This window comes from Gigantopelta aegis, chromosome 13 (assembly GCF_016097555.1).
Source record: "Gigantopelta aegis isolate Gae_Host chromosome 13, Gae_host_genome, whole genome shotgun sequence".
Classification (NCBI taxonomy): domain Eukaryota; kingdom Metazoa; phylum Mollusca; class Gastropoda; order Neomphalida; family Peltospiridae; genus Gigantopelta; species Gigantopelta aegis.
Window position 1 is genome coordinate 3,183,036 of NC_054711.1, and position 6,257 is coordinate 3,189,292.

The 6,257-nt window shown below is 32.0% G+C and overlaps 1 protein-coding gene across 1 annotated transcript in view; it reads right to left on the reverse strand.

Annotated features, from left to right (window-relative positions):
• The window catches only part of LOC121387611 (titin-like), a 132,150-nt gene extending 127,233 nt beyond the window's left edge, over positions 1-4,917 (reverse strand). Inside the window, exon 1 of the mRNA XM_041518770.1 lies at positions 4,335-4,917. The gene's annotated coding sequence lies outside the window, so the exon portion shown is untranslated. The remainder of the gene's footprint in view (positions 1-4,334) is intronic.
• Between the last annotated feature and the right edge of the window lie 1,340 nt (positions 4,918-6,257).

Genomic DNA, 6,257 nt, shown 5'->3' on the forward strand with positions numbered 1-6,257 from the left:
GATGGATGGATGAACAAATTAATAAACAAATGAATGAAAGTTTAACGACACCCCAGCACAAAAAATACATCGGCTATTGGGTGTCAAACAAATAAAGTGATGATCAACATCAATATAGAAATTCAACAGGTAACTAAAAACACAGGGTAAAGAACTGTGCAAAAATACAAATATCTCAGATAGATACAAATAAAATTTTGAATAAAATTCAGTATTACGAAGAAATTGCAACAAAAATTCAGGATGAAATCGAAATGATTCCATCACATTTCTTCTTCTGTTGTAGTTTCCTTCAGGTGATTGCACTCCACCAAAATGCCAGTAACAGAGTTCTATATGTCACTACATGTTACATGCACTATGGTTGTATTGATATATGTTTTGGTTACAATCAATTTTTGTTGTTACTGTTTACGTTCCATCATTCTTTACAGGGTAAAAAAATATTCCATTATTCTTCACAGTGTAAAAAATATTCCATTATTCTTTACAGGGTAAAAAATATTCCATCATTCTTTACAGGGTAAAAAATATTCCATTATTCTTCACAGTGTAAAAAATAGTGGTCCGGTTCAAGGTAAAATTACCAGACTATCCTTTCAAATCACCTGTGAAGAATTTTTTTACAGATGTAACAAATATAACTCACAAAAAAAAACCAAGAGTATCAGTGAGGTACATGATACCCCTATTAGGAGTTTGATGGAAAACCATATCTATATTTATCAATATGTTACGGGTATGATTCAATTCTAATTATCTGAAATTTTTGCAATGGGATGTATGAAAAGTTTGTTTTGAACCAACCACCATCCCAAGTTGTTCCTACATATAAGGTTTGATTGTCCTGTATGCATCTATATGCAAGATGTTATCCGGACAAGGATTTACTGTTATGTGCAGTAGACCGTGAAAAGTAGGTCACAATGACCTTGTATTAGAACACGACATACCACCATCTCAAGATGTTCCTACATGTAAGGTCTGATGGTCCTGTATGCATTTGTATGCAAGATATGGTCCACACAACAAAAAGTTAACAGACAGATGTATGGATGGATGGATGGACATATGTACAGATGGACAATACCATACCATAATACGACCCATAGATGGGGCGTATAAAAAGGTGGTATGGCCATACCATCTGTGCCAACCCTGCTTTTCCATTTAGTCAAAACATCAAGTTTAAATTATAAATATTGTCCACAGCGTATATACTAAATGAAAAAAAACCCACACACACAACCCAAATATGATTTGCAAAATATTAATAAAATGTATGTTTTAGGTGATGTTTAATAGACATAATAACACTGAAATGTTCCAAGTCTGTGATTTCAGCTAATATAACAGATCTTTAAAATGTATTGTTTTAGGTGATGTTTAATAGACATAATAACATTGAAATGTTCCAAGTCTGTGATTTCAGCTAATATAATATTAATAAAATGTATTGTTTTAGGTGATGTTTAACAGACATAATAACACTGAAATGTTCCAAGTCTGTGATTTCAGCTAATATAACAGATCTTTAATAGACATAATAACACTGAAATGTTCCAAGTCTGTGATTTCAGCTAATATAACAGATCTTTAAAATGTATTGTTTTAGGTGATGTTTAATAGACATAATAACACTGAAATGTTCCAAGTCTGTGATTTCAGCTAATATAACAGATCTTTAAAATGTATTGTTTTAGGTGATGTTTAATAGACATAATAACACTGAAATGTTCCAAGTCTGTGATTTCAGCTAATATAACAGATCTTTAAAAGAAAAGATTTTTCTGTTTCAGTTAATTTCCTATATATGAATCTGATGATTTATACTATGAGGATTATGTACAGCATATATATTTGAATCAACTTGCTTTTCTTTTGTGACTCAGTATATATAGACAAACAGGAAGAGTTTGTTTATTATTACAAGATAACAAATGACAATATCCTGTGGGCTTACATATGAAAACATTCAAACACTGTATCAAAGTATGAAAAAAATGTAGTCCAAGCTAAATAAATATAAACACTGTATCAAGGCTTTAGAATTTTTATAAAATTCACTAGCCATGATTAAAAATTCACTAGCCTTACTTTACTTTTAAGTTAATCCAATTTTACTAAATAATAGTAATAATCAGATATATTACCTAAAGAGGGAGATATAGCTTTAAAACACTAACACTGGGGAGTTGGGGTGGTGGCAGGCTAGTACAAAATAGACGTAACTGCAACATTCAACACTTTTTTTTTCACTAGCCATTGGGCATGGCAATAGTAGTTATTTACTAGCCCAGCACTGAATATCACTATCCATGGGAGTGGGACTACCATAATCTAGAAGCCCTGTGGTATATTATATTAACTTAATTAAAATTTAGTCTGTTATAAACAACACCTATTCTATTCTCTTAAAGGAACTATCCCAAGGTTGTTGCAACTGTAACATGTTTACGACCAACAGATTCTTTTTGATGACTAAAATTACATATTAAAAATATTTTCTGGTTTAAAATATTATCCGTATCTGTATAAACAAGGTGTTTCTTGTCGTCCTAGTGTTTATAGGAGCCGAAACTGGATTTTATCTTCCAATAAAGTCATACATACAGAAAAAAACACATTTTACAAAGTAAAATGAAAACTGACTTCAAACATTTGCACATGCCAGCAAATACATTGGGAAAACACACACTGATATTCTAAACAAGAAAATGTATTTAGTACGTGATTTTAGACAACAAAAAGACTCTGTTAGTTGGAAACATCTAACAATGGTTGCAAACTCAGGATGAAGACATTGTTTCAACTCTTTCCAGATGTCTACAGTACATTAAAACAAATAAAATTAAAATGATTGAACATTGATACTTCAGTACATTAAAAAAAAAACATAAATAGATTACTGTTGATATTTCAGTATATTTAAAAAATAAATGCATTAATGTTAAATATTCAGGACATTATAAATTGAAAATTAAATAGATTAATGTTGAAACTTCAGTCCTTTAAATGATAATGGATTAATGTTGATACGTCAGTACATTAAATGATAATGGATTAATGTTGAAACTTCAGAACATTAAATGATTAATAGATTAATGTTGACACTTCAGTACAATAAAAAATAAATAGATTAAAGGGACATACCCTAGTTTCAACCTGTGAAAATTAACACTAAGTTTAGTTAATCTACAAACCTGTAACACATTTGGATAAAGTTACAATTGAATGAAACATGAGTCTGTGACTTTGAAATGGTGAAATACCCTCTAAAAATAGACTAAAACTCGACTCCATAACTGTTATTTCTCAGACACTCGTGCGTTTTTAAAAAATATGACAAATGCATTTTGTGATATTAAAAACACCAGGATGACCAAAAATACTTCGAATGTACGGAAATTGATAATCTAAACCATAAAATCTAAGTAAAGTATGATTTCAGATATCAAAAAACGGCTATAATAGACAAAAATATGTGTTAGTGTTTAAAAACTAGGGTATGCCCCTTTAATGTTGATACTTTACAGTATATTAAAAAAAAAAAGGATTAATGTTGCTATGTCAGTACGTTAAATGATAAATGATTAATGTTGATACTTGACAGTACATTAAACAATAAATGGATTAATGTTGATGCTTGACATTACATCAAACAATAAATGGATTAATGTTGATACTTGACAGTACATTAAACAATAAATGGATTAATGTTGATACTTGACAGTACATTAAACAATAAATGGATTAATGTTGATATTTCAGTACATTAAAAAAATACCTAATGGTTTAATGTTAATAAGTACTACAGTACATTCAAAAAATACCTAATGGATTAATGTTGATACTTGACAGTACATTAAACAATAAATGGATTAATGTTGATACTTCAGTACACTAAAAAAACACCTAAGGGATTAATGTTGATACTTGACAGTACATTAAACAATAAATGGATTAATGTTGATGTAACTTCAGTATATTAAAATAAATAGAGGGGACAAAAAATATTGTAAAAACAACAAAAACAACTACAAAACTTTAAAAAGCTATACAGTTAATTAACTTTTTTTGTCATAGAAAGTCAAATAAATCTACATTCATATATATATATATATATATATATATAAATTAAAAAATTAAATATTTGTAAGTACAAAAATGTTACATTAACAATTAAAAAAGTAAAACCAACAATATACTTTTGAATTTAAAAACTTATACACATATACTGACAATTTATTTACATTCCCCAAACTCAACATAAATTAAAGAACAAAAACATTTTTTTTTTTAAATTAACAATGCCAATAAAATAGAATACTAACTTTTTCCACCTGTCTCTCACTCTCTTTACGTAATCGAAATCTCCTACACCAATATTAGCACACGTGAGTTACACAGCCAAGGAACCAGATAAACTGAACCATTATTCAGAATCTACAGCCACGCCAGCAATCTTTCCTCCATCCTGTGCGGCTGACCCCTGATATTTGAAGACACGGGCCAAACGAGTGAAGAGCCAGCAATTTGACAGTTGGGTGCTGTAATACATAGGATATATTCAACGATACAGATATAAGTTATAACAAGAGCTGTTTATAGAAGTGGCATGCTATGGTGTGTGTATATATATATATACAAGACTTCAAATTTCTGTTTATATTAGACAAGAATGGAAAGATACTTTCTTTGTATTAGGAATTTTTTTGTTTATATGTACATGCATGCAAATATAAGGAACAATAAACAATTGTTTATCTCGAATGGCACTGACCCTACTTTATAAGTTCTATTTTCAGGTAAATTGAGAAAAACATTAAATCATTAAATTACCTGTATATATTACTTCCAGCATTTTGCTTAAATTATCAATTTTGGAAAATCCATTTTGTTTCTGGTCATCCCAGTCTTTGTAGTAGGTTATCAGAGATAAAGAATGTTAAAGTTTGTTTTGTTTAATGACACTACTAGAGCACACTGATTTGTTAATCATTGGCTATCGGATATGTCAAATATTCTGGAGATTTTTTACATAATCTTAGAGAGGAAATCTGCTATGTTTTTCCATAAGCAGCCATATGCACTTCCCCACACAGGACAGCACATACCACAGGTTTTTTTTATATAGCAGTTCACTGGGCTTACCCTGGATCAAAAATACCTGTAGCCAAAATATTAGCCAAATGGAATTTTTATTAGCCACATTGAAAATGCTTTAGCCAAATTTGTTGTGAGACATTGGTTGGGACCACTGAGGTGGTTTCATCCTACGATGCGAGCACGGCAAGCATGTGCTCTACTGACTGAGATAAATCCTTCTCTCCAAAAATGTTTATTTAATGACACATCAGGGGACAATATTTCCAGTTAAAAGTTACAGTTGGTTTGTTTAATGACACCACTAGAACACATTGATTTATTCATCATCGGCTGTTGGATGTCAAATACTCAGTAATCATGACATATAATCTTAAAGGAAACCTGCTACATTTTTCCACAAGCAGCAAGGGATCTATTACATGCATTTTTCAACAGACAGGACAGTACATACCACACCCTTTGATATAGCAGTTGTGGGACATTGGTTGGGACGGAAAAAGCCCATTCACAGAATGGGTCCCCCGAGGTGGTACGAACCTACGATGTAAGCACCTCAAACAAGCGCTCTACCGACTGAGTTAAATCCCACCCCAAAGATGTTTGTTTAATGACACATCAGGGGACAACAATCTGATTAAAATCAGCTCCACTGGCCTATACTACCGTAAAGCCTTCAATAGAAAGAAATAAAGAAGTGTTTTATTTAACGACGCACTCAACACATTTTATTTACGGTTATATGGCGTCAGACATATGGTTAAGGACCACACAGATTTTTTTAGAGGAAACCCGCTGTCGCCACATAGGCTACTCTTTTATGACAGACAGCAAGGGATCTTTTATTTGCGCTTCCCACAGGCAGGATAGCACAAACCATGGCCTTTGTTGAACCAGTTATGGATCACTGGTCGGTGCAAGTGGTTTACACCTACCCAAAGAGCCTTGCGGAGCACTCACTCAGGGTTTGGAGTCGGTACCTGGATTAAAAATTCCATGCCTCGACTGGGATCCGAACCCAGTACCTACCAGCCTGTAGATCGATGACCTGCCACAACACCACCGAGACCGGTCCTTGAATAGAAGCCTGCCTTTAATAGAAGCCTGCCTAGATTAGGACCCGGGTCTCACAGCGTTGCAAAATAGATAGA